This window comes from Eptatretus burgeri, chromosome 7, assembly GCF_056783735.1.
Source record: "Eptatretus burgeri isolate ZD-2024b chromosome 7, Ebu_testis_v1, whole genome shotgun sequence".
In the NCBI taxonomy this organism is placed as follows: Eukaryota; Metazoa; Chordata; class Myxini; order Myxiniformes; family Myxinidae; genus Eptatretus; species Eptatretus burgeri.
The window spans coordinates 10864790-10884958 of NC_140967.1; the positions used below are offsets into that span (position 1 = coordinate 10864790).

The window sequence follows — 20169 nt, forward strand, 5'->3', positions numbered from 1 at the left end:
CTTGGACAGGGTCTGGTAATTTAAGAAGAGATGGATCCGGCATTTTGAAAAGGGGAGTCGAAACGCCTCAACAATGACATGTGGAAATGCGTAACCAACCATGACCACGGATGTGTGGCAATAATGAAATACCACTGGCCACAATGTCTGGATAAAAACCTGGTCAAAGTAATCAAAATGAAGGGATATTGTCAAAGTGTAATCATGTGTCTATTGCTCCCCTTTAAATGGAGGTGAGGTTTGTGTGTGTGCATGTGCGTGTGCGGGGGGTCCAACTGCTTACACTCACCCATAATTTTCGCCATCCAGGATTTGCCGATGTGAAGACCTACTCTCTGAAACGAAGTAAAACACTGGATCCTAAGCTTCCACACTGCAAATAGAAATCACTCTCGCACGACCTCCAAAAGATCATGGCATGTATCCCAGAGCAGCACCTCGTCCCAGCACTGAATCGGAATGCAATTTTTACTGGGACATCTTATGGGAATCACACTCAAAGTGAAAGGGAGATGATAGAGGAGCATTGGTGGCGTAATGGTTCGAGTGTCCACTCTGAGTCTCGGAGGTCGGTGGTTTGAACCTCAACCGACTCACACCAAATACTTTAGGGAATTGGAAGGAAATGGAAAGAATAGCAAATTTAGTGGATATCAAGGAGGAAAAATGCCATTTTGTGTAATTTATGTGTACATGACCAATTGTTTATTTCTTTAACCTTCTACAGGACAATGAAAATGGTAACAGCGTAGAAACCACCGAAGGATAGGCCGAACAACCAAAGTGTGCCAACATGACTGGTAAACAGCAAAACTTCACAGCATGAAAGCAAAATCTGAACTTCAGCCTCCATGAACCGATCGCTGGGCAAATAGTTGAGCTTTTTGCGGTCACGTGTACGAGCAACATCATTCCCGCCATCCTGTCAATACCATGCGGCAGAAGGAAGCATAATTTTGGGTGAAGAGATGTGCTTATGGGAAAAGGAACGTGGATGGTGCGTAGGACCGTCGGATGCCCATTAGGTTCTATTTCCAAAGCCAAAGACCCAATGAGATAAGTGTACGAGACAGAAAAGGTTTAATGTCATCATTGTAAAGATCAAGTTTAAATGTTCAAAGGTAGGCATTCTGTTCACGGTTAATATAATTATACAAGGTTGGCTCTCACGAACCAAACAACATATTGCTACGTGTTGGTGATGGAGGAACCCCATAGTTAGAACTTATGATAGCATGTCCATGTGCCCGAGTAGGATAGATTCTTCCATTGCAACAGGAACATATTGGGTTAAATTCGTCCTGCTCTTATGTACACTGAAGAAGGCGTTGTTGTTACCGATAGAAACTAGCATAGGGATAAGATTGTAAATTGTATGCACCTTCCTGTCAGGTAAGTTCAGGTAGGGAAGGGTGGTAAGTAAGCTCATAAAGCAACACCACTTCGCGTATGGACCCATGAACCTCCCACGTGGCCTGCCAGGCAAAATAACAAGAATGTCGGCTTGGGCAAGTGTGAAATGGTGGAAATGGCACCGAGGAATGTGGAGCGCTGACTCATTGGGTAAACACCCTCACCCACCGAGAACACCGAGCAGCCATTCAGAGCCAGGCAGGTGTGTCCACAGGGAGGGATAATAACTGGGCCATCGAAGCGCAATGGACAGTTACCAGCAGTATGAGGAGTCACTGGGATTCAGCATCTTCGACTAGTTCCAGTCATACCAGTCTGATTTGCTGCGACTGCAAGTATCAGTCTGCGTTGCTGCGGAGAGAGTGCCGAACCCCGAGTTCATGCAGTCTGGCCGCAATGCGAAGGGTGCCAACAGATTTCCCAAAATCCTTGCCAGTTTCCCCATTGTTTCGGTACGAGTGAGCAAGTGCATGTCGGCACCAGAGGTTTTTTTGTTTGACTGCACAATAAGTTTGTGTCATTCGTCCCCTTTTATTTTGTCTTTGTGTGCTGGATTTGGTCGAGTATGATCGTCTTGACTCCGTGTGTCATTTCTTTTAAGAAACCATTTTATTTCGAAGGATGCGTCTGCCATCGCAGTCCTTCTCCTGTGCATGGGAAACCATTTTGGTAATTAATTGGTCCCTGGTGAAGATATAAATTGTATAAAGATAATCCATTTGCAGATAATAATTAAATCGTATCAGGGAACTGACAGTCCACTTGTGTCTGTTTCCAGTAATTCTGTTCATCCTCGGGAGTTAATAAACTCTTGGCATGGCGGTTTGGCACGAGTCAGGACCGTACATGCAGCAATCTGTTCTGGAGATTATACAAATTGGTTAAAGTTCCAATTGATGGCATTTGTTTGTTTATCTATTTGTTTGTTTATTGATTTATTTCTTTCACCCCACTTGCCAGAGTGGCTTAGTATGCAAAATATTTGCATTGTGCTACAAAAGCCAGAGCAGAAAGAGCATTTCAAACATCCTAACCATCTGAATGCAGAATATTGGCAACAAGTGTTTCACACATTAAACAGCACTAAGCATCAGGAAAAGGGTAACTTTACAAACTATACATATTATATACCATATATACCGTTGAATGTGAGAATGCCGGATAACGCAATCGTGCTTTAAACACCAGTCTGTCCCTTATGTCCGTCAGCAAATTGTTTTGAGCATTATCTGCACATCTGCAGTCTGCAATGATGGTTGTGTTGGACGTGTGAAAGGGACAGCACAAAGGAAGAAGAAAAAGCAAAATAATCTTTTAAAATACAACGGTGATGGAGAAAGAGAGGATGTTCGAGGACAAAGTAGAGTACGTGGCCAGAAAATACGAGTGGTTTCACATGATTTCTTGTGACCATCCCTACAATTTTTTTTTTTACATACTTTTCGGCAAAACCACCCCTTCATCCTTTTACATTTAAAAAAAAAAAACGTTTTTCTTTACAATTTGTTATATTCGTATGGAGGGTGTTTAGGCAAATGTATTGTTGCGAATTCGCGCCCGCCGGCGTGCGAACGGCCACGTAACTCGAATCGCGGCACGTCGCCCACCGGACGGACAATCCCGTCGTGACCCTCTCGGACTAACGCCGGGAACTAGTCACGGGTGGGCCTTTCGGCCTCACCACGATCGTGCCAATCGGCCCCCCGCGTGGGATAGGGTTGCTCGCCAAATTCGACCTACCCAAGTACCCACACGGAGGGTAGACCGGGCGATCGCACCTCGCCGCAGGTCGACTTCGGACACGGGCCACTTTAAGCGACCCGTTCCGTACTATCGGGATAACCGAGCGGTGTTATCGTCAACCTCGACGGTTCGATTAATTATCGGGCGTTTTTAGCCCACGACCAACCCTTTACGTGAAGTAAGATGGAGATTCAATTAAAGAAAAGACGAAGCGAAACGGGAAAAACAGTTCAACATAAAGCACATTTATTCCGCGGCAAACGGAAAGCACACATATACAATTATACACCAAAAGTAAATATAAAAGTAGAAGAAACACAATTCTGCACAAAAAGCAAATGTAACAATGCAGATCTACTACCGACTACCGAGCACACGGCAACACTTATACAGTTTTACTTCACAGACGGCGCCGACAACACATATACTCAAAGCAAAAGAAAAAGGAACCACCCTCAACGATGAGGGGGGCAGACGGGCCTGGGGCCGAGACCGCGTCGAGCCTACCCGTCTGGTGATGAGCCGCAAAATGGCGGTGGCGCCCCGACTCCGCGGGCCTCGCTGGCACTGCCTGGAAATGGGGTGGGAACGGGGCCCCCTTCTCACACTATCTCAGCGTGGGGGGGGGGGAAACAGGAGGGGGTTGTTGATGCTCGGGGGAATGAGGATATCTCGCTGGCTTGGGTCCCGCGACGAGCGTCTCCACCGCGACCTCGGTCGCGTTACCGGCCTCCCCTCTCTGCAGCTCCCCGACTCTGACACGAGCACCCTCTCGACTGCCTTCGCCGCCGCCACAACTCTCCAACTCTCCACTCTTCTCAACTCCGTCCAACTGCTTTCCTCTTCTCAGAAACTCTCAACTCTTTCCAACTCAACTACTCCTTTTCGGCGAGCGAACGCGGCCCTTTATAGCCCCCGGGGCTTCGCTCCTTCACCTCTGGCTGGCTCCCCATTGGACAGAGGAAAAGTGGGCGTGAATGATTTTTGATCCGCGAATCTGCATATAGCGATTATACTCCGACGCACCTGGAGGCGGGGCCAAATCGCCCCACGCTCGCTGATAGGACGGAACAGAAGTGGGCGTGAATCGTTTTTGATCCGATTTCTCGGAAAGGCTGGTGTTTTTGCACCCGCTGCTTGGTGCGCGCCCTGTACGAGTCCAGGATCGGTGCCCACAAGCGGCGCGGGAATGGCGGTGATGCGATGGTTGCGAGAGCAAGATGTGACGGCAAGGGTCGTGGCTGTTGGTGTGAAGCGGCATTGCGGTTGGTGGTTGTTGTGTGATGGCTGTTGAGACGTGGTTGGTGGTGGTTGTGGTGGTAGTAATGGCGGCTGGTCCAAAATAAAGATAGTAAAAGAAAAACGGCTATCTAAAAGGGTCGCAGCCCGAATGAATGACATTTATTCCCTCTAAACAACGGGTTTGGGCCTAACTACACATATACTCAGAGATATCTCACCTACGGGACCTGAATGGTGGTTTGCGAATTTCGTCAACCACAACAGTATGTACAGTCAATGGATGGCGAGTAGAGTGAAAGTTGGCGGGCATTACATACGTACGGATCATTATAGGTCGATAAAATCTTGTTTCCCTGATAATTTCCCTTATTTTAAGTTTTCTAATGTCGATTTTGGTGTTAAAGAATTCTTACCCCCAATAACGTAATCCATATAATGACCCCATTCTAATAATCAACCTAATATTGATGAGGTATATCCGTTAGTAATTAATTTACAAATGTCAAAACATCAGCAAAGGTCACACAGCTTTGTCGAATCTCCTTGTCCATCATGACAATGAATTTTTTTTTTTTTGTATACAAAGTCCAAGCTCATAGAAGAACAAGGTGACAACGAGTACAAGGCAATACATTGCCCGATGGACACGAGGTTATGAAAGGGGAGAAAGAGAAGGAAGAATGAAGAAAATATATAAATAAAGAAAACGATTATGACATTGCGAGAACAAGGGTTTTTTGATCGTTGTCGATAATGAGGAGAGAAAAGATCAAGAGGAAGAATGGAGGATAACATGAGGTGGTGGTTTCCTGCCAAGATGAGGGAGAAGAGTGGGTGTGAACAAACTTTTGTTTTTTTGTATAACTTGTCGAGGCTCATATGAGAGCAAACACATAACACACATCAAGGGGGCATGAGACAGGAGGGGCAGGAGTGGGAAGGACAAAACAGTGGGGAACAGCGGCATTTGGAGATCTGTGGAAGGGAGAGGGATGGGACGGGGAACATGGGGAAGAGAAGATGGACATTACAGGGACTTTCAGGAAGAAAAGCGGGGAATTTGAAGAAGGTGGGTTTAGGGTGGATTAACGGGGGTAGAAAAGACCGAGGATTTGGATGGGGGACGATAAGAGGTGGTGGGGAACCGCTGTTTTGTAGGCCTGGAGGGAAGAATGGGATTGAAGAGAGTGTGGGAGTTTGTTCCAAAGGTGGGGAAAAAAGAGGAATGAAAGAGTGAAGGTGAGCAGTGATTCGTGATTTTGGTAGTTTTACCAGAAGGGGGTTGTTTACGGACCTTGAGCCCTGCGGAAATATGGTGGGGACAAAACACAGACAGAGCGGGGGTGGGGGGGAGACTGGAAAGGAGACGGGAGAAGACAGAAATACCATGGACCTGCCTGCGGTGAGAGAGTGAGAGGCCCAAAGACTCAGCCTCATTGCGGGAGATACCAATGATCTGAAATGCCTTGGTTTCCACAGCGTGAAGCCGAGGAATGCGAGAGGCAGGAGCACCAGCCCAGAGGGGAGAGCAGTACTCCATCAGGCTGCGGAGGAAAGCGTTTTATGTGGTCAGGAGCTCAGGTGGGCCAAGGAAGGACTTTGCACGACGGAAGATTCCCAGTCGGGAACTGGCTTTGGAGACGAGGTTTGAAATGTGGCTTTCCCAGGAAAGGTCATGGCAGAGAGTGAGACCCAGAAGCTTGAAAGAAAGGACTTCTTCCAGAGGATTGTTGAGAAAATGGATGGGGTTTATTTTTCCAAATGGTCCTTTCGGAGAGACAGAGTGAGAGTGTGAGATTTGTTAGGATTGAAAGACATGTTCCACTTGTTGGACCAGTTTGTGATTTTACCCAGATCTGTCGAGAGCGAAGAAGCTGCTGCTTGCCGGTCTGAGGGATGACAGATGGGATGGCAGAGGGTGGAGTCATTAGCAAAAAGATAAAGAGGATATTCCAGAGTCGGAGAGATCATTGATGAAAACCAGAAAAAGAACAGGGCCCATAACACTACCTTGAGGAACTCCAGCCTGGACAGGAAGAAGGGATGAAAGAACTCCATTTCGGGCGACACGTTGACTGTGACAGGAGAGGAAGTCTGCGAGCCATGAGTGGAGATGGCCTTGGATACCATAGGAAGAGTTTGGTGAGCAGGGCAGGGTGCCAGACCATGCCAAAGCACGCGATATATCTAGGGATATGGCTCTGATTTCACGTCTGGCATTGAGTACCTCCATCCATTGTTATCCAGGGTAGAGTGACCTGTTCTGAAACCAAATTGATGATTGGAAATCAAGCCATTGGAGAAGAGGAAAGATTTAATGTCTGAAGCAATTATCGATTCCATAACCTTGCTGACGATTGGGAGACGGCTGATTGGTGTGTAGTTGCAGGGATCTGTTTTCGCACTTTCTTATGCAGGGTGGTAATGTTTGCTGATTTCCAAGTAGATGGCAGATGACCTTGAGCAAATGAGAGGGTGAATAGAACAGAGAGAGAGAGGGTGAGCAGGAGCAGCAGAGCAGGTTTTAGGACACGTGGGCTGATGCCATCTGGACCGGTTGCAGAATCTGAGTCGAGGTTTGACAGCAAACTCTCCACTTTGTCATAGGAAATGGACACAGGGTCCAGGGACAGTTGGGCGCGACTAGGTAAGGTGGGTACAGAAAGTGATGGATTTCCGACACAAGATTTTGTTGCAAACACCGAGTTTAGGCATTCAGCTTTTTCACGTGCGGTATCAGCAGTGCGGCCATTTGAGGTAAGGGAGGGATGGAGGGGGAGCAAACACCAGAAACATTTGATTAGACGCCCCCAGGATTTGGAGGAGCGAGAGAGATTTGAGTACCGACTTGAGCTTAGAAATATGTTGTTTTCTGGCTCCCCTGAGGGTAGATACACACTTGTTCCAAGCTTTGTGTAAGGAACTGAGATTACCCTCAGTTGGGTTTGCTTTCCATGAGGCAAAGGCAAGTTGTTTCAGGCCAACTGCCTCACCACAAGCTTCAGTGAAAGGGCAGGAGGTAGGGTAAGACAACTGAAGACGAGAGGGGATAAATCTGTGCATGAGGGAGAGCAAGTTTCTTTGAAAGAATTCCCAGGATGAGTTGATGTTGGAGAATGTCACGATGGGAGACCAGTCTAGAAGTTTGACGGCTGATTGAAGACCCTGCCAGTCAGCCTGAGTGAAATGCCAGACTCAACGGTGCTGAGGTGCTTCTCTGATAACAGCCAGAGAAATGTCCACTTTGACAAGCACATGATCAGAAGAACCGATTGGAGCGGGGGAAGAACAGCAGACACTTTCAGGGAAATTTGGCAAAATCAGATCCAGAAGAGATAGAGTGAAGATCCGGGTCGGGAAAATTGATCGATCGATTCAGTCCCAATTAGTTGCAGAAAATTGGATGAGATCTGGGTCGGGAAATTGATCGATCGATTCAGTCCCAATTAGTTGCAGAAATCTTTTGCTGTAGTGCCATGACAGGTGAGAGAGGTACCCACACCGAGCCAACTGACATGATGACAATTGAAGTCACCAAATATGAGGAAGAGAGAATTCGGTCCATGTTTTCAGATAGTGAAGTGTAGATGGAGTCATCACTGTTTGGTTTAAGGTACAGTACACATATAAACATGAGGTGGGAGTGGAGGGAAGCCGTAGCCAGATGTATTCCTGGGGGTGTGGGGGAGTGAGGGAAGTGCATGGAGAGTGAGGAATAGAGTCTGATGAAGAGGGCAACTCCTCCACCAGGACGAGGCTCAGGTCTGTCATACCAGAGGAAAGAGTAACCAGGGAGAGATACTTGGGAGTCAGAGACGTCTTGAGGGAAGAAAGTTCCTGTAAGGCAAATTATGTCTGGTTTGTTAATGGCAACCTGTATGGAAAGATCTGTAAGATTTGAGCGAAGGCCCCGGATATTTGAGATCCACATTGTTAATGAAGAGGGAAGGGAGGAGGCTTTGAGTGCAGGGGATGGGAGGGGAGGGGGAGGGTAGGACAAGGGAGGAGGGAGGGGGAGGTAAGGAGAGTTGTTGAAGGAGTGTGGGGAATTGCATAATGGCTTTGGGAGGTGGCTGGAAGAGGAGAAAAGACTCTGTGGTGCTGGGGAAGAGGGGGGCGAGAGAGCGGGCAGAGGGCAGTGGAGGATTTGAGGAGGTGGACTTACAAAGGATGTTCCACAAGTGGGAGAAGAGAGAAATAAAGGAGTGAGGGTGAGCATTGAGCTTGCACTTTGGGATTTTCCCGAGGAGAATGTTGCCCGGGAGAACACATTCTCCTGGAGGGATTGGCGAGAGACAGAGCGATGAAAGAGCAGAGGAGCGAGAATTTCTCATCGCCATATCCGCATTCAGTGGGAGGATGGGGGTAATCAAACCTGAAGCCATTATCTGGTGAGCCACGAAAACGTTTGGTTTATAATTGCTTTAAGGTTTCAAGGCAAAAGCAGTGTTTAAGGCTATGAAAAATTCCTTTGAGGTACGATTCAAAATGAAACCTTATGAATCATGTGGAGGTTAACTTTGGTGTTGGGGAGTGGTGGAAACAACAACAAGTTTCGGTCTTAACGTGTTTAATATGGTTATTTCCATTCATACAATTCTAACATTTATGGAACATTGATGAGGGTATATATATTTATTTTTAAATATAAATATACAGTGATGATTGCTCGTTTCAAGAATTGTATTATTTCCATCATTTTGAATTTTTACAGAATTCCCAACTTTTCCTTGTACTCCACCTGGTTAATAGTGGAAACAAGGCCTGGCAGGAGAGCTCGGGGTGAGCATACTTGCCTGGTGAGCAGTCTAGTCTGGGTTTGATTTCCAATCCGATGATAAACTGTCAGCTTGGTGCTGTGCAGGCAGGGTGTTGCACCATTGAGCGAGCCATCCCTTCGGTGGAGGTTAAGCTGTGGAACCCTCTGTCACCATGCATTAACTTGTGGACATTAAAAAAAATATCTCACCATGTCTTTCAACGAAAAGTAAATGAGTTGTTGCCGGCATCCGGACCAATATCCGAAAATGTCCGGTTTATCTTAAGCTGCCATGGAGAGGTAAAATCTCAAAAGTTTGAACAACAGGTGAAAGTCAGTTTCACAATGTTGCACCTATGTTGCAACGTGAGTGATTTTTATGACCCACAAACTGCTCACCTGAGTCCAGAAAGATGTGCTCCCCACCACAAAACTGAACAATGTTCACATATCGCGTGCTTTCGATATGGTCTGGCACCCCGCCCTGCTCACCAAATTCTCTTGCGATGGTATCCAAGGCCATCTCCACTCATGTCTCGCAGACTTCCTCTCCTGTTGCAGTCAATGTGTGGCCATAAATTGGGTTCTCTCATCTCCTCTTCCTGTCCAGGCTGGAGTTCCTCAAGGCAGCGTTCTGGGCGCTGTTTTTCTGGTTTTCATCAATGATCTCTCCGAGTCTCTGGTAAATCCTCTTTAAATCTTTGCTGATGACTCCACCCTCTGCCATCCCTCAGATCGTCAAGCAGCAGCTTCTTCGCTAACTGCAGGTCTGGAGAAAATCACAAACTGGTCCAACACGTGGAACATGTCTTTCAATCCGAACAAATCTCACACTCTCACCATATCTCTCTGAAAGGACCGTCTGGACCCCGCACCTTCCTCCTCTTCACACCCCACCAACATTCTCAACAATCTTCTTGAAGAAGTCCTTTCATTCAAGCTTCTGGGTCTCACTATCTGCCATGACCTTTCATAGGAAAGCTACATTTCCAAACTAGCCGCGAAAGCCAGTCGCCGACTGGGCATCCCCCGTCATGCAAAGTCCTTCCTCAGCACACCTGAGGTCCTGACAACGTCGAACGCTTTCGTCTACAGCCTGATGGAGTACTGCTCTCCTTCTGGGCTGGTGCTCCTGCCTCTCACCTTTCTCGGCTTCACGCTGTAGAAACCAAAGCACTTAGGATCAGTGGTATCTCCCGCAGTGAGGTTGAGACTTTGGGCCTCTCACCACACACAGGTCAGTGGTTTTTCTGTCTTCCACTGTCTCCTCTCAGGTCTTGCCCCCCTGCTCTATCTGCAAAATGTCCCCCCCATCCCCCCCACCCCCCACATTTCCGCAAGGCGCTCAAGGTCCCCACGAGCAACCCCCAACTGGTAAAACTACCAAAATCACGAATCACTGCTCACCTTCACTCTTTCATTCCTCTTTTGTCCTGCCTTTAGACTCCCACACTCTTCAATCCCATTCTTCCCTCGAGGTCTTCAAAACAGCTGTTCAAAACCACCTCTTATCTTCCCCCATCCAAAACCACAATCATTTCTACCCTCATTAATCCACCCAAACCCACCTCCTTCAAATTCCCTGCTTTCCTTCCCGAAATTTCCCTGTCATGTAAGGTCCTGAAAGTTATATCCACTCATCCGAACTCTCTCTTCCTGATGTGTGGTGACTTCCTTTATCATCATGCCAGTTGGCTGGGTGTGGGTACCTCTCTCACCTGTCATGGCACTTCAGGAAAATATTTCTGTGACTCATTGGGACTGACTCAATCAGTCAACTTCCCAACCCGGTTCTCAACCAACAGTACTCCATCTCTTCTGGATCCGATTTTGACAAATTTCCCTGAAAATATCTGTTCTTCCTCCGCTCCAATCGGTTATTCTGACCACGTGCTTGTCAAAGTGAACATCTCTCTGGCTGTTATTAGAGAGCCGTCTCAGCGCCGTCAAGTTTGGCATTTCACTCAGGCTGACTGGCAGGGTCTCCAAGCAGCCATCAAACTTCAAGACTGGTCTCCCATCGCGACTTTCTCCAACATCACCTCGTCCTGGGAATTCTTTCAAAGAAACTTGCTCTCTCTCTCTCTCATGTACAGATTTATCCCCTCTCGTCTTCAGTTGTCCCTTCCTCATGCCCATGGTTCACTGAAGCTTGTGGTGAGGCAGTTATCCTGAAACAACTTGCCTTTGCCTCATGGAAAGCAAACCCAACTGAGGGTAATCTCAGTTCCTTCCATAAAACTCGGAACAAGTGTGTATCTACCCTCAGGAGAGCCAGAAAACAACATCTTTCTTATCTCAAGTCTGAACTCTCAAACCTCTTTCCATCCTCCAAATCCTGGTTGCATCCAATCAAATCTGTTTCTGGTGTATGTTCCCCCTCCATCACCTCCCTGACCTCAAATGGCCGCACTGCTGACACCGCACGTGAAACGGCTGAATGCCTAAACTCGGTGTTTGCATCTAAATATTGTGTCCGAAACCCATCACTTTCTCTACCCACCTTACCCAGTCGCACCCAACTGTCCCTGGACTCTGTGTCCTTTTCCTCTGACAAAGTGTAGAACTTGCTGTCAAACCTCGACTCAGATTCCACAACCGGTCCAGACGGCATCAGCCCACGTGTCCGAAAAACCTGCTCCTTTGCTCTTGCTCACCCTCTCTCTGTTCTATTTACCCTCTCATTTGCTAAAGGTCATCTACAATCTGCTTGGAAATCGGAAAGCATTACTGCCCTGCATAAAAAGGTGCAAAAACAGATCCCTGCAACGACAGACCAATCAGCCTTCTCCCAATCATCATGTCCATCTTGTGTACTCTGTGTTCTCCACCCCATCCCTCTCCCTTCCACAGATTGTTATTTTGTCACTCAGGGGGATAAATCCCCGGTTGTCCTCGGAAGAGCCAGACCTGGGGCCACCGCTCACAATTAAAGTTGTGGTACAGTTAGTTGTTTTAGAACTACGAACGCCACCCAGTTAACCACGAGTGCCTGTGTCCACCGTCTAATTATTCCGTTTAACTAGCGATACCCGTGCACATGCACGGTATAGCAGTACAACATAGCTGGTAGCAGACGACAGACCGTACATGGGGAATGACAAAAATACGCATTGTGCAAAATGCAAGTGGTACCATGGAACGCCAAGACTTCCCAAACATTGTCGGCATGTCCGCTAAGTGCCACAGCAGTTTCATAGGGATCGTGTGACGGCGAGCCGAGTTTTTAGTGTGCAAGCTTGGTATTGTAGAGATGTATATATAGATGTATATATATATATATATATATATATATATATATATATATATATATATATATATATATATATATATATGTATACATATATTGGGTAGTCAATCTAGTCTACCCTCATTATCAGTATTTCCGTCGATATGTTGGGTCGTCGATGAAGTCGAAAAAAAAAATTTCCAAAAATTTTTTTTAAGATTTTTTTTTCTACCCTTATTATCAGTATTTCCGTCGATATCTTGGGTAGTCGATCCAGTCGAAAAAAAAAAAAAAATTTTTTTTAATTTTTTGAAATAAGTTCTACCCTTATTATCAGTTTTTCCGTCGATATGTTTATCTGTCCGTCTGTCTGTCTGTCTGTCTGTCCCTCTGTTCGGTCCAGTGCTCTGTTAATACAATGGCGATTTCGATGAAACTTGGTTGGTGGGTTCATACCATGACCGAGTCATGTGCAAATGAAAACCGTTGCTATGGACACCACCGTTGCCGAGCAACGGGACTGAAATTTTTGAAAAATCATAAAAAAATTATTTTTTCGAAAATCAAAAATCGGGCCACGAGCGACTGTGGGTAGTACATTCAGCCATATTGTCAAAAATTTCCAGCCGGATCCTATGAAAACTGTCGGAGAAGATAGACTTTGAATGAACCCTGGTCGAAAACAATAAAAAAAAACGAAGTTCGTTATATCTCAGAGACTATGAGTCAGATATACATGAAACTGGTATGGTAGGTTCAAGGTATGTCCTAGTTATGTGTGAGAAATAACCGTTGCTATGGACCCCTCCGTTGCCTAGCAACGGCCGAAAAACCTCTAAATGTGGGGGGGGGGGGTATTTAAACGAAAAAAACAATCTGCAGCATTAACCCTTGAAGCGAGAATCATGAATTTTCTTGTACTTAATCCTCAGGTCATTCCCCATCGAATGGGCCCATCACGTCAGGTTCTATTGGGTAGGCGACTACCCATGTCCGCCTGCCGGCTTGCTTGTCTGTATGTCTGTATGTCCCTCTGTTCGGTCCAGTGCTCCGTTAATACAATGGTGATTTCGATGAAACTTGGTTGGTAGGTTCATACCATAACCTAGTTGTGTGCAAATGGGAACCGTTGCTATGGACACCACCGTTGCCTAGCAACGGGACTTTGAAATTTTTGAAAAATCATAAAAAACATTTTTTCGAAAATCAAAAATCGTGCCACGAGCGACTGTGGGTAGTCCATTCAGCCATATTGTCAAACATTTCCAACCAGATCCTATGAAAACTGTCAGAGAAGATAGACTTTGAATGAACCCTGGTCGAAAACAATAAAAAAAACGAAGTTCGTTATATCTCAGAGACTGAGTCAGATATACATGAAACTGATATGGTAGGTTCATGGTATGTCCTAGTTATGTGTGAGAAAGAACCGTTGCTATGGACCCCTCCATTGCCTCGCAACGGCAGACTACCCATATCCACCTACCAGCTTGTCTGTCTGTCTGTATGCATGCATGTCTGTTCGGTCCAGTGCTCCGTTAATACAATGGTGATTTCGATGAAACTTGGTTGGTAGGTTCATACCATGACCTAGTTGTGTGCAAATGAGAACCGTTGCTATGGACCCATCCGTTGCCGAGCAACAGACCTTTGAAATTTTCAAAAAAAATCTCAAAAATTAATTTTTTCGAAAATCAAAAATCGGGCCACGAGTGACTGTGGGCAGTACATTCCGCCATAGTCAAAATTTTCCAGCCAGATCCTATGAAAACTGTCGAAGATAGATTTTGAATGAAACCTGGTCGAAAACAATAAAAAAAAACGAAGTTCGTTATATCTCAGAGACTATGAGTCAGATATACATGAAACTGGTAGGGTAGGTTCATGGTATGTCCTAGTTATGTGAGAAAGAACCATTGCGATGGACGCTTTTGTTGGCTAGTAACGGCTGAAAAACGAATAAATTCGACTTGATCGACAACATACATATATATATATATATATATATATATATATATATACATATATACATACATACATATATACATACATACATACATACATACATACATACATACATGGGCGTAGTGGCGTGCGCCTGTAATCCGGCTACTCGGAGGCTTGGGTTGGAGGATCGCTTGAGGACGGGAGCTCTGCAGTGGGCCGCTCTATGAGAGGGTGTAGGGCAGCCGGAATCATGGCGAAACCCAATCCTTATCCCTGTGTCGTAAGAGGCAACCAGGGTTGTGTCAGGAAGGGCATCCGGCGTAAAAACCTATGCCAAATCAGTATGCGGATCATAACAGATGATCCGCTGTGGCGACCCCTAACGGGAGCAGCCGAAAGAGGAACAACATGTATATATATATATATTTATATATATATATATATATATATATATATATATATACATATATATATATATATATATATATATATATATGTATATGTATATATATATATATATATATACACGTATACATTACACACACACACACACACACACACACACACACACACACACACACACACACACACACACACACACACACACACACACACACACACACACACACACACACACACCGGGCGTAGTGGCGTGCGCCTGTAATCCGGCTACTCGGAGGATCGCTTGAGGACGGGAGCTCTGCGCTGAGCCACGCTACGAGAGGGTGTAGGGCAGCCCGGAATCATGGCGAAACCCAATCCATATCCGTGTCGAAAGAGGTGACCAGGGTTGCGTCAGGAAGGGCATCCGGCGTAAAACCTGTGCCAAATCAGTATTCGGATCATAACGGATGATCCGCTGTGGCGACCCCTAACGGGAGCAGCCGAAAGACGAACAACAACATATATATATACATATATACACACATTGTTGAGGAGGAAAACTTGGATTTTTGTTCCAGCGAGTCAGAGAGATCCGTGATGAAGATTAGGAATATGACCGGGCCCAGAACACTGCCTTGGGGCACTTATCAGGGAGAAGAGATGAGAGTAGTCCACTAACAGCCAAATGTGAGCAATGAAAGAAGAGCAAGTCAGTAAGCCATGTTTGGCGTTGGTCTTGGATGCTATTGGCAGAGGAATAGCAAGGTGGGAAGTGGGATGCCAGACTGTATCAAAAGATTGAGATAAGTCAAAAGAGACAGTCCTGATCTCATGTCTCACATTGAGGGCCTCCATCCATTGTTGGGAGAGTAGAAGCAGCATTTCCAAAGTGGAGTGATGTGCTCTGGAACCAAATTGATGATCTGAGATGAGGCCATTAAAGAAAGGGAAGGTTTTCATTTCAACTGCATTGATGGATTCTAAGACCTTGCTGGTGATTTTAAGTAAGCTGACAGGTCTATATTTAAGTGGATTTGATTTTGTACCTTGTTCATGTAACGCGGTGATGTTTGCTTCCTTCCAAGCAGATGGAAGATGATCTTTGGCAAATGATATGGTGAACAGAGCAGAAAGAGGAAGTGAAAGAGCAGCAGAGCAGGTTTTTAGGAGACGTGAGCTGATGCCTTCCGGTCTAGTTGCAGAATCAGAGTTGAGGGTTGGCAGAAAGTTCTCCACCTTCTCAGGTGAGTGAGACAGAGTCCCGGAGCAATTGGGTGCAACTGAGTAGGGGAGGTACAGATGGTGAGGGGTTGGAGATACAAGATTTGGAAGGAAAGATAGAATTGAGGTATTCGGCCTTCTCACGAGCAGAGTTGGCTGTGGTGCCATTTGAAAAGAGGGAAGGGATGGAAGGCGAGCATACTCCAGAGATAAACTTAAGAAGATGCCACCAGGTTGAAGAGGATGGAGAGAAGTTTGAAAGTTGAATCTTGAGATTGGCCAGATGTTGTTTTCTGGCCCTGCTGAGAGTGGACAATGGATATACACGCGTTGCGGGCTTTGTGGAATGATCTAAGATAGTATTCGGTTGGTTTTCATCCCAGGAAGAGAAAGATAGTTGTTTTAAGGCAACTGCCCCACCACACGATTCAGTGTACCATGAGTGGGAAGAATGGTAGTATAACTGGAGAAGAGGATGGGATGAATCTGTGAATGAGAGAGAGAGTGTGTTCCTGTGGAACAATTCCCAGGTTGAGTTAACATCACTTGCAGTAGATATTGGAGACCAGTCCTGAAGAGAGATGGCCGATTGCAGTCCATACCAATCTACTTGAGTGAAATGCCAGACTCTCTGGCATTGAGGCAGCTCTGAAAATAGCCAGAGAGATGTTGACTCTCAAAAGCACATGATCAGAGATGAACCAATTGGAGCAGAGGAAGAGCAGGAGACATTTGTGGGAAAGTTTATCATCACCAAGTCCAGAAGGGAGAATTTGCCATTTGGAAAAATCTGGATCAGAAAGTTCACAGATTGAGTCAGCACATGGAGTCAAAGAAGTTCTTTGCATTTGCAAGGTGACAATTGAAATCACAACGTATGAAGAAGAGAGGGCGAGAGGGTGAGAAGAGAGAGAGAGAGGGCGAGAAGAGAGGGCGAGAAGAGAGGGCGAGAAGAGAGGGCGAGAAGAGAGGGCGAGAAGAGAGGGCGAGAGAGAGGGCGAGAGAGAGGGCGAGAGAGAGGGCGAGAGAGAGGGCGAGAGAGAGAGGGCGAGAGAGAGGGCGAGAGAGAGGGCGAGAGAGAGGGCGAGAGAGAGGGCGAGAGAGAGGGCGAGAGAGAGGGCGAGAGAGAGGGCGAGAGAGAGGGCGAGAGAGAGGGCGAGAGAGAGGGCGAGAGAGAGGGCGAGAGAGAGGGCGAGAGAGAGGGCGAGAGAGAGGGCGAGAGAGAGGGCGAGAGAGAGGGCGAGAGAGAGGGCGAGAGAGAGGGCGAGAGAGAGGGCGAGAGAGAGGGCGAGAGAGAGGGCGAGAGAGAGGGGGAGAGAGAGGGCGAGAGAGAGGGCGAGAGAGAGGGCGAGAGAGAGGGCGAGAGAGAGGGCGAGAGAGAGGGCGAGAGAGAGGGCGAGAGAGAGGGCGAGAGAGAGGGCGAGAGAGAGGGCGAGAGAGAGGGCGAGAGAGAGGGCGAGAGAGAGGGCGAGAGAGAGGGCGAGAGAGAGGGCGAGAGAGAGGGCGAGAGAGAGGGCGAGAGAGAGGGCGAGAGAGAGGGCGAGAGAGAGGGCGAGAGAGAGGGCGAGAGAGAGGGCGAGAGAGAGGGCGAGAGAGAGGGCGAGAGAGAGGGCGAGAGAGAGGGCGAGAGAGAGGGCGAGAGAGAGGGCGAGAGAGAGGGCGAGAGAGAGGGCGAGAGAGAGGGCGAGAGAGAGGGCGAGAGAGAGGGCGAGAGAGAGGGCGAGAGAGAGGGCGAGAGAGAGAGAGAGAGGGCGAGAGAGAGGGCGAGAGAGAGGGCGAGAGAGAGGGCGAGAGAGAGGGCGAGAGAGAGGGCGAGAGAGAGGGCGAGAGAGAGGGCGAGAGAGAGGGCGAGAGAGAGGGCGAGAGAGAGGGCGAGAGAGAGGGCGAGAGAGAGGGCGAGAGAGAGAGGGCGAGAGAGAGAGGGCGAGAGAGAGAGCGAGAGAGAGAGGGCGAGAGAGAGAAGGCGAGAGAGAGAGGGCGAGAGAGAGGGAGGGAGAGAGAGGGGGAGAGAGAGGGAGAGAGAGAGGGCGAGAGAGAGAGGGCGAGAGAGAGGGCGAGAGAGAGGGCGAGAGAGAGGGCGAGAGAGAGGGCGAGAGAGAGGGCGAGAGAGAGGGCGAGAGAGGGCGAGAGAGGGCGAGAGAGAGGCGAGAGAGAGGGCGAGAGAGAGGGCGAGAGAGAGAGAGAGAGAGAGAGAGAGAGAGAGAGAGAGAGAGAGAGAGAGAGAGAGAGAGAGAGAGAGAGAGAGAGAGAGAGAGAGAGAGAGAGAGAGAGAGAGAGAGAGAGAGAGAGAGAGAGAGAGAGAGAGAGAGAGAGAGAGAGAGAGAGAGAGAGAGAGAGAGAGAGAGAGAGAGAGAGAGAGAGAGAGAGAGAGAGAGAGAGGGTGAGAGGGCGAGAGGAGAAAATGTGGATTGAGTTATCAAGATAAGGAGGACAGGACAACACACAGACAAACAACGTGTGGGATAGAGTGGAAGTTGCAGCCAAAAGTATTCCTGGGAGTTGGGAGGTTTAATCACAGTACCTGAACAGGGAAATTGACTTATTGATGTAAAAGTGTAACACTGACACAAGGACATTGTTCAAACTTATCAAATGGGAGGAGATGATCACCAAGGAGTGACACTAAGGAGTCGTGGACATCCTGTGGGAGGAAGGTGAGTACCTTTAACATGACAGGTTATGTTAAACAGATGAAGTCCAGTTTTTCAGCAGCAGCCTGGATTGAGAGATCTGTCAAAATGGAGCAGAGGCCTCAGATGTTTGAAGTCCACACAGTGAGGGACTGTAGGAAGCATTGTTGAAAAGGCGGGGCGAAGGGGCCAAAAATCGATATATAGCATGATATTTCAAAATGTTATGGATCTGGACGAAACTTGGCGGACAGGTTGGGTGTGTGGCAAGGAGGAAGTGATTCCATTTTGGTGATGATCTGGATCCGGATTCGAGAATTTTTTCAGTGGTTCTTCACCATTGAGAAATAGGGCCAAAATGATTATATATATATATATATATATATATATATATATATATATATATATATATATATATATATATATATATATATATATATATCTTAGATGACCCGTGAACCCATTTTGTTCGCGTTGTGACAGCGGTTGATGAAAAAAAATCTTTTCAAGAAAAAAAAAAAGATAGCTCCAGCGAACATTATATCAGAAGTTGTTTGCATTGATCAAATTCTCTCGAAGAGTACTTGACTAAATCGGGAATTGATTTTTTATTATTTTTTTTGTTGCCCGATTTGAACAAAACTTGATACTGCACACCGCAGGCGAGTGGTGAGTATGGTGGCCCTAATATTTTTGTGCTATCGTGTACCGTTTTGGCTGTATTTCCGGAACATACATACATTAAAATAATATACATACATACATATATATATATATATATATATATATATATACATACATACTTATACAGTATATATACATACATAAACCTGTCATAGTTCATACCTGTCAGTGGGATGCAAAACGTAAACTGGTCAGCCTGGCGGAGGTATGTGCTCTTGCGAGTGCCCTTCGAGTGGCATGATTGGTTTTTCACTCTTGTTCCTGTATTATTTGATTATTCCTCTTTAAACAGAACCATATTCTCCATAATGATAATTCAAGATCAATTGATGAGAACATAGCACGTGTAGCTTTGGGTAGTCACGGGACCCTGACCGCTTCATTACCGGCTCGAACGCATACACATGGCTTGAAATACTCATAAAACAAGTTTGCACTGTACATGTATTGTTCAATAACAATCGATTTGTGAGTATGTTTTCAAAGTTTAACATTGACACGAAATGCAAAATTGTTTGTGCCATTAATCTTGATCAAACCGACGTTGTATCGACTGTCGAAGTGACATGACAAAAGGTTTTCTTCACGTGGAATACACAATTGGAAATTACAATGTTAAAGTTATTGTTCATCGAACTATGGTGGTGGTGGGAGAGGGGGTACGAATGTCGTATTTCCATATTTCCAAACCATGATTCATTGGCATCAATTTGTTCTGTCCACCCATGACGCAAAGCAGGTGCACATCTGTACGGACTTCCCTGGAGTGTCCGTTAAAACTCCTCTATGTTAATAAAGCACGGAGCAGGACTCCGGGGGTTTTATTGACCATGGATGGATTCGGGGGCCGCGGAGCCAAGCAAGGCAATCAAGCCAAACTAATATCTTTTCTGGGCGCCCGGCGCGCCCAAGTTTGC

At 46.7% G+C, this 20169-nt stretch overlaps 2 long non-coding RNA genes across 3 annotated transcripts in view; one reads left to right on the top strand and one right to left on the bottom strand.

Annotated features, from left to right (window-relative positions):
* The window catches only part of LOC147022663 (uncharacterized), a 14910-nt gene extending 12636 nt beyond the window's left edge, over positions 1-2274 (top strand). The window contains exon 3 of the long non-coding RNA XR_015059838.1: positions 310-2274. This is a non-coding gene — a long non-coding RNA (uncharacterized LOC147022663). The remainder of the gene's footprint in view (positions 1-309) is intronic.
* The window catches only part of LOC147022662 (uncharacterized), a 134676-nt gene that overhangs the window by 70896 nt on the left and 43611 nt on the right, over positions 1-20169 (bottom strand). The window lies entirely within an intron of this gene.